The 8,894-nt window shown below is 39.1% G+C and overlaps 1 long non-coding RNA gene across 1 annotated transcript; it reads left to right on the forward strand.

Annotated features, from left to right (window-relative positions):
• Positions 1-650: 650 nt before the first annotated feature.
• On the forward strand, positions 651-8,692 carry LOC132538318 (uncharacterized). Its single transcript, XR_009549712.1, has 4 exons — positions 651-688; positions 6,179-6,286; positions 7,453-7,576; positions 8,372-8,692. It is a non-coding gene; the product is annotated as an uncharacterized LOC132538318 (long non-coding RNA).
• Positions 8,693-8,894: the final 202 nt, after the last annotated feature.

Genomic DNA, 8,894 nt, shown 5'->3' on the forward strand with positions numbered 1-8,894 from the left:
TAATAAGTGCATTGAAGCATTTTGTTTTTAATAAATGACATTAAGCAAAGTTCTCCTGTCAGCAAATAGAACTGCCATTTCTATCCCTGTGTTTTTGCATGTAAATAAATTGCTCTTTTTATGTAACCCAGTTTGAGATTCCTGTAAACACTGGGGGAAAAAAAGCTTGTTTTTCAGTTTTCTTGAGAGAAACCACATGAAGAACCCAGGCACCAGAGTGGCATCTAGATTCCTCCCCCATCCTGGAAATACAGAACTGAAAATGGCTTGTAGTAAAAGGATTAATAAAGGAACACAGTTCTGCCAACTAGTTTTTGAAAAGGCAGAATTGAAAATACTCTGCTTTTCCCTGGTAAAAGTCTAACAGCATCCTTTATAGTTAAAAATTCTTAAATCTAAATTTGTCTATTAAAATTGAAGTCTTTCCCCGTTTCTAGGGGGAGCAATGAACATGAAACAAGATTGCTAATCAAAATTAGGTTTCTGCCTAAATCTCACTTATATTTTCTTATTTCAAAACCTATAGTGATTTCCCAGTCAGGTACTCAAGTGTTATATATTTATTTGTTTGTTCTTCATTTATGGTCTTATGCCTCAAAAGCAAATACCATCTCTGTTTTGCCTAACTTTCCAAAACAGGAACAGAATATGTGACTGTCAACAGACATTTGAGTAAATTGGAGAAAAGGTATGGTCTACAATTTAAAAAAAAATTATTTATTTTGATTTATTTTCCCTTTTGTTGCCCTTGTTGTTTTATTGTTGTTGTTGATGTCATCATTGTTGAATAAGACAGAGAAAAATGGAAAGAGGAGGGGAAGACAGAAAGTGGGAGAGAAAGATAGACACCTGCTGATCTGCTTCACAGCCTGGGAAGTGACCTCCCTGCAGGTGGGGAGCTGGGATCTCCAACCAGGATCCTTACACTGGTCCTTGCGCTTTGCCCCACGTGCACTTAAACTGCCGTGCTACCTGCCCAACTCCCGGTCTACAATTCTTTTTTTTTTTATTTACTTATTTCCTTTTGTTGCCTTTGTTGTTTTATTGTTGTAGTTATTACTGATGTTGTTGTTGTTGGATAGGACAGAGAGAAATGGAGAAAGGAGGGGAAGACAGAGAGGGGGAGACACCTGCAGACCTGCTTCACCGCCTGTAAAGTGACTCCCCTGCATGTGGGGAGCCGGAGGCTCAAACCGGGATCCTTCTGCTGGTGCTTGCGCTTTGCAAGCTTAACCCGCTGCGCTACCACCCAACTCCCTACAATTCTTAATCTATACAAATTCTTTGTCTAATTCCGGTATTGGCAATAAGGTATTCATTTAATATCTACCACTGCCTTGTTAGATGTAGTCAGTAAATTCACTTTATAGAATCTCCAAGAATTGCTCAAAATAGTACCCCAAGTTCTTTCATTTGTACTAGTCAAGTCTCTATCAACAGTCTCTGGTTTTTCTTTTATTAGTTTATCTCACACAGTTATTAACTGCTTAAACTTTAAGAATGCTATGTTCAAGGCAGGAATGAACCATCTGATACTGGATTAGGATTAGAGCCATGGCTATTCATGATTGCTTTGGTATTGATATTGATGGAGCCATACAGAAAAAAATTATGTGTTATGCATGTGTGGATTAACATGTAATTCCCAGATATGTCTCTGTCTGCTAAGAGAGACTAAAAGCAGTTATATTTCATTCTCAAGAAATGAATACCCCACTCAAATATTGGTTTCAATTACGTGTGCACAATAAAATTAATTCATGGTCTATGAAAAAATAACTGATATTAGGGTCCAGTTAAGTAATATGCCAAGTAACCTGGATCATCTTGTATGACAGAAAATAAGGAAGTGCACAGAGTGATGTGGGCATGTCAAAGGGATATGAACAACTAATGAAGAGCTTTCAAAGATATGTATACATATATGCATATATGAACAAGATCAGAAGGAAAAACACTAAGCAGAATTTGGACTGGGGTTGGTGTATTGCACCAAACTAAAAGACTAGAGAGGGGAGGGTTTGGGTCCTGGAACATGATGGCAGAGGAGGAACTAATGGCATTTAAATTGATATGTAGCATACTGAGAAATAGTACCTACATTCAAATGTTACATATATTCAAACCACTTTATTTTACTGTCAACTGTAAACCATTAATCCCCCAATAAAGAAGTTAAAAAGATATATAAATGATAGCACTGGACTATAAGACAAATATAAAATAAATATTTACCAACCCTTGATCTAAATACATGATTGAACACATAAATAAATGAAGTAGGGGTGTTGTTTTCGACAGGTTAAGTTGTTTTCGCCGGGCTGGCTTCACGGGCGGGTAACAGACGACCAGGGACTCATGGCTGGGTTGTACGCAGTATCTCTTTATTCATGCAGGACGCAGCACAATCTAAGACGAGCTAAGCTAAACTCAAGGTACAGTACCGTAAAACTCACAATGCTGTCTTTATATATACTTGCCAAGTAGGGTGGAAACAGGATGTGACATAGAGAGGGTGGAGAGAAAAGTGACTGGCGAAAATCAGAGTGTGACAAGGAGGGGGCAGATTAGGCGAGAATCCTATCACTGAACCACAAATGCCCTGGAGAGAGGGTGGAACTTGTTAACAGTGGTTATGTAAATAGAATGAAGTGGTTATGTAAATAGAATAGTGTTAAGCAGGGGGGATTTAAACCAAATGAAACAGAAGGGGTCTCATGCATACCAACATAGGGGAAAAGAAACAAGCAATACAATACAGTTCTAAATAGTTTGGGTAGACGTGGTCCTCAAAGAGGAGGAGCCTAATGCCCCACCCACTCCTTAAATACGAATGCTGAGGTTCAGGAGGTAGGTAGTGCAGCAGGTTAAGAGCAAGTGGCATGAAGCAGAAAGACCATCATAAGAACTGTGGTTAGAGCCCTGGCTCCCCACCTGCAGGAGCGTCGCTTCGCAGGCGGTGGAGCAGGTCTGCAGGTGTCTGTCTTTCTCTACCCCTCTATCTTCCCTTCCTCTTTCTATTTCTCTCTGTCCTATCCAACAACAATAATAACCACAACAATGATAAAACAACAAGGGCAACAAAAGGGGGGAAAATGGTTTCCAGGAGCAGAGGATTCTTGGTGCAGGCACCAAGCCCCAGCAATAACCCTGGAGGCAAAATCAATCAATCAGTCAATAAATACAAATGCTATTTAATGGCTTCCTTTTTTTTTTTTTGCCTCCAGGGTTATCGCTAGAACTGATGCCTGCACTACAAACCCACTGCTCCTGGAGCCTTTTTGTTGCCCTTGTTGTTTATCGTTGTAGTTGTTATTGCTGACGTTGCTGGATAGGACAGAAAGAAATGGAAAGGGAAGGGGAAGACAGAGAGCAGAGAGGGAGAGAAAGACACCTGCACATCTGCTTCACTGCTTGTGAAATGACCTCCCTGCAGTTGGGGAGCAGGGGTTCGAACCCGTATCCTTACAAGGGTCCTAGCGTTTCGTGCCATGTACGCTTAACCCGCTGCACGCTCAGTCCCCAGAGGCTTCCTTATTTTAAAGACTATACTAGCACAATGCACGAAGCTCAATGACCGGCTCAAAAATCCCGGTTTGAGCCCCCCGACTCTCCACCTGCAGATGGGTCGCTTCACAGGCGGTGAAGCAGGTCGTCAGGTGTCTATCTTTCTCTCCCCTTCTCTGTCTTGCCCTCCTCTCTTGATTGCTTTCTGTCCTTTCCAACAATAACGACAGCAATAACAACAATAATAACAACAACGATAAACAACAAGGGCAACAAAAGATGAAAATATTCTCCAAGAACAGTGAGTTCATAGTGCAGGCAGCTAGCAGCGATAACCCTGGAGGCAAAAAAAAAAAAAAAAGACTGTAATAGAGACATCTGGTAAATGCTGAGTTAATCAAATCATCAAGACTAACATAATCAGTGACAAGTTTTGATAATGCCTATTATTAATATATATTGAGAATGATGTATTACCACTGCTATTTCTCCCCAAAACCTATAAGATTGTCCAATTGTAAGGGAAAAAAAAAACAAAACACTGCTATTAGGTCAAAGTTTCAGAACACCAGCAAGATCAATTTATGATTACTAAATAAAGATTAGCACAAAAAGAACTCACACTAACGACTGATGGGAATGAAAGATCATATGGTCACTTTGAAACTTTAGTAAACCAGTTTAACAGGTTCTTACGAAACTAAACATATTCTTATTAAACAGTTCAGTAATCATGTCTCTTGGAATTTACCCAAAGAAAATTAAAGTTGTGTTTACACACACAAAAAAAACTTGTATATGGATACTTGTAAAAATCTTTATTTATAATTTATTTATTTTGGTAATATGTACACTTAACTAGATGAGCCACTGCCTAGTCCTCTTCGTTTGTTTTGAATAGAGACAGAGATAAGTTGAAAGGGGAGCAGTAGAGAGAGAGGAAGAGAAAAAAGGAGAAATACGAGTAGCACTGCTCCCCCAGCCTCCCTGCAGGTGTGGACCAGGAGCTTGGACCCAGGTCCATGTGCATTACAATATGTGCACTCAATCTGGTGTGCTCCCAACTGGCTCCTGGTGATTTCCAAAACTTAGAAGCAATCAAGATGCCCTTCAGTAAGTAAGTGGATAAACAAACTTTGGAACATCTATATAGTAGAAATTTTTATTTAGCAGTGAGAAACTGTAATGAAACAACATCTAAAAAAACATAAATGTATTTTGCTAACTGAAAGTATTCAGTATAAAAAGAATAGATACTTTTACAACATGGAATTCTGGGAAAGACAAAACTATGTTGACAATAAAAAGATCAATGGTACCAGAGATTTGAGCCAGGCAAATAAATGAATAGAGGATTTGTGGGGCAATGAAACCACTCTGTATGATAAATTATAATAATGGTGGGTACACTTTCAATATATGCATTTCCCCGAATTCACAGAATGTACAGCACCAAAAGTGAAATGTAATGTAAAGAATAGACTTTGGGTGGACCATGTTGGCTCAAGAATTGTAGCAAACATAGCACTCTCCTATCGAATGTTCATAGTGGGAAGTCTATGCCTATGAAGAGATATGGGAGTTCTCTGTACTTTATGCTTGACTTCTTGGGAACTTAAAACTGCTCTAAAAAGTCTACTTAAGAGGGAAAGGTACATACAGCAGCTAGGATGTAGAAAAAGGCAGTCAGGGGGAGTCAGGCGGTAGCATAGCCGGGTTAAGCGTAGATGGCAGAAAGCGCAAGGACCAGCCTAAGGATCCCAGTTCGAGCCCCTGGGCCCCCACCTTTATGGGGGGGTCGCTTTACAAGCAGTGAAGCAGTTCTGCAGATGTCTATCTTTCTCTCTCCCTCTCTGTCTTCCCCTCCTCTGTCCATTTCTCTCTGTCCTATCCAACAACAGTGACAGTTGGATAACAACAATAGTAACTACAACAATAAAACAACAAGGGCAACAAAAGTGAATAAATAAATATTTTAAAATCTTTTTAAAAATAAAAGAAAATGGCAGCCAGTGCTATTTAAGTTATGTGGTTATGGAAGACAAGTATGGTAAGATGCCATATGAGCAGAGACTTGAAGAAAAGTGAGGAAATAAACCACACAGGGATTTGGGGCAAAGTATTTCAGTGGCAGCTAGTCTGTAATGTCTGAAATACAAGGAAGCAGAGAGACTTAGGGTTGTCATGGAATAAGAGAATGACAACTCCAAGACAAGGGCTATGCATGTTGATCTAAATGAGAGGGAATATTATTGGAGGTCTGGGATAATGACATGATCTGACTCATTTTAAAGGACTCCCTCCGGCTGCTGTGTATGGAACCATTTGCTGGAAAAGGAATTTATAAAAATTATTTGAAATAGTAGAAGTTTTATAAGATCAACCATGGATGGAGGTAGTGGCAGTCTGATGAGAGAGGGAAGTGTTGGAAGATGGTTGGTTCCTTCATGTGCCTTGATAGTTTGACTAAAAGGGCTTGATGAAAGATTTAGATCTACAAAATGAGAGGGAGAGTAGAGCCAAGAATTTTTTTCAATGGATTTTTCCAGAGAAACTGGGTGAAAGTGAAACTGTGAAGACAGTGTAGATTTCCAGAACACAGTTCAGATTTAACAACGTGGCAGAAACAGCTCACCAAAAACAGTTCACTAAATCTACATTCCTTCCATAGACTTCTATCAGGGAAGCAGAACCCCAGCTGGAGTCCACATTTCATGATCCTTTTGTGGAGAAGTGAACCACAACAGCATGACTGTGTGACCAGTTTCCCCAACACCAGGTAAAAAGAAATGATGTGTGTCTCATATTGGCGAAAGCTTTTGAAAACTATATGTGTCTTCTCCAAGAGATCATTCTATTTTTTCAAATGACTATAGTAGAAACTGATGTCCTAGGGAGAGGTGAACCACAACAGTATGACTTGTTGAGTCATAATGGATGATTTACTACCAAATAGAACTGATAATCTAACAGGGACTACCTTGGCAATCTTACTACTGTTGCTCAAGATGGTCAGTAGAGAGAGAGTATGAAGGAAATGGTTTAGAATTGTTTGCTTTAAACCAGAGATAGCTCCCAAGTATTAGGATGTAAATTAATCTCTATTAATATCTTTAGTGGGATATTGAAAGCACACTTTCAATAAAATAGAAAAAGTAGAAGATACATTACTTGAAGCGCTGTATTTGTGACACTTTTTAAAGCATGTGTGTGCTCACTAGAATGATGACTTATTTCTTGTGAGCAATCAAGTCGATGAGAAAACTGTTGACTTACATAACTCGCGTCCAAACTTTGCTTTGCCTTTGAGCCAATACTAATGCTTCATAAAGTTGTCTTTTGCTATTTAGTTATTAAATATATAAGCAATATAGGGGCCAGACAGAGCAGTGGCATACCTGGCTAAGTGCTCACATTATAATGTGCAAGGACCCCTGGTTCAAGTCCCTGGTCCCCACCTGCAGGGGGAAAGCTTCACAAGAGGTGAAGCAGGGTGGCAAGTGTCTCTCTATCTCTCTACTTCTCTATTTCCCTCTCCCTTCTCAATTTCTCTCCATGTCTATGCAATAATAAATAAATAAAAATTAAATAATTAAATAAAAATAAATACATAAGTAACATAGCTTTTGTTTTCACTAAGATAGTTTATTCAACTTAAATGAAATATTTTGTCCTTCTAAGTAAACTGTAAAATGCCCCATATATTGCAATCAGACATGACTGCAATAAAATTTCTAGTCCCACAGAACCCTTTTCAATATGACTTTGTCACTTTTGCATTAAAAAAAAAAAAGATCTATGTTCACTCCTCTTGAATCTGGCTGACCCTGTGACCTGTATTCAGGAATGAAATCCAGTGGGAATGATGTTTACGGTGTAAGATTGGAATTTAAAAGGTCTGCAGGTTACGCTCTTATTTCACACAATGTTTCCCTTGGAGCCCAGTTGTTATCTGAAGAACTCTAAGTTACCATGTGAAGAAGTCATTCTGGAAGAGAAGTTTCTGCACAGCAGTGTGACTTGTGGGTGAGATATTTTTTGAACCTCCAACCAGCCCACCTGAAACAATGTAAGACACTTTCTGAGCTAACCTAGAAATTTTTGGAAAATAACAAATTGCTATCATTGTGAGCCTCCAAACTTTGGAGTAATTAGCTGTGTATCACTATGCATTAGTAGATAATGAAAACAGCAACTATGTATATACTACAAACAGTTATATTTATCTGTTTAGTAAAATAGATAAAGTAGAAATAAATCAGCTGGTAACACATCAGACATGCCTGCTTGAGGCTGATCCTGTGCTGCATGTACCAGTGGTACTCTGGATTCTTCTATCTCTCTCTTCTCTCAGTCCCAAGGGAAACTGTCTCTTTTATGGCATTACGGACATGTTGTATGATGGTGGAAAAGGTCCTAAGTTGAGGATAAGAATGTTTTACAGACATTTATCATGAAGAGATGAGAAATGGTTCCTATGCATCAATAATTATATTATAAACTATTAAATCCTCAATAAAATAATATAAAATAAATATTTTCAAAACAGGTAATGAGGGGCTGGGCCACAGCATCTGGTTGATACTACCATGCAAGAACCCAGGGTCAAACCCCTGGTTTCTACCTACAGGGGTAAAAGTTCATTAGTGATGAAGTAGTGTTATAGCTACTCTCTTTCTTCCCCCTTTCTCTCAATTTCTCTTAGTCTCTGTACAATAAAAATAAATTAGGGTGGGGGTAGATGGCATACTGGTTATGCAAAGAGACTTTCATGCCCGAGGCTCCAAGTCCCAGGTTTAATCCCCTCCAACCACCATAAACCAGGGCTAATTTAGTAAGAATTATCATACGTTACTTTTTTCAGACACCAACTTGCAGATGCTACCATGATGCCAACCTGACTCCCCCGGGCAGACAACCTCATCAGTGTACCCTGGAACCCCATCTCTCCAGAGCCCCGCCCCACTAGAGAAAGACAGAAACAGGAGTTTCTATGGAAATATGGGAGTATGAATCGACATAACAATGCCCCATGTTCAGAGAAGAAGCAATTACAGAAGCTAGACCTTCCACCTTCTGCACCCCACAATGATCCTAAGTCCATGCTCCCAGAGAGATAAAGAACAGAAAAGCTTCCAGTGGAGGGGATGGGATATGGAAATTTGGTGGTGGGAAATGTGTGGAATTTTACCCCTCTTATTATCCTATGGTTTTGTCGATATTTTCAATTTTTTATTTTATAAATAAACTAAATTAAATTTAAAAATAAAAGTAGAAAGTATTTAATTAATGTTTATAATAATATCTTTAAAAAGTAAAGGGGGCAGGTGATGGCGCACCGGGTTAAATGCACATAATAGGAAGCTCAAGTGCCTGCACAAGGATCC

This window comes from Erinaceus europaeus, chromosome 4 (assembly GCF_950295315.1).
Source record: "Erinaceus europaeus chromosome 4, mEriEur2.1, whole genome shotgun sequence".
NCBI classification, from domain to species: Eukaryota; Metazoa; Chordata; class Mammalia; order Eulipotyphla; family Erinaceidae; genus Erinaceus; species Erinaceus europaeus.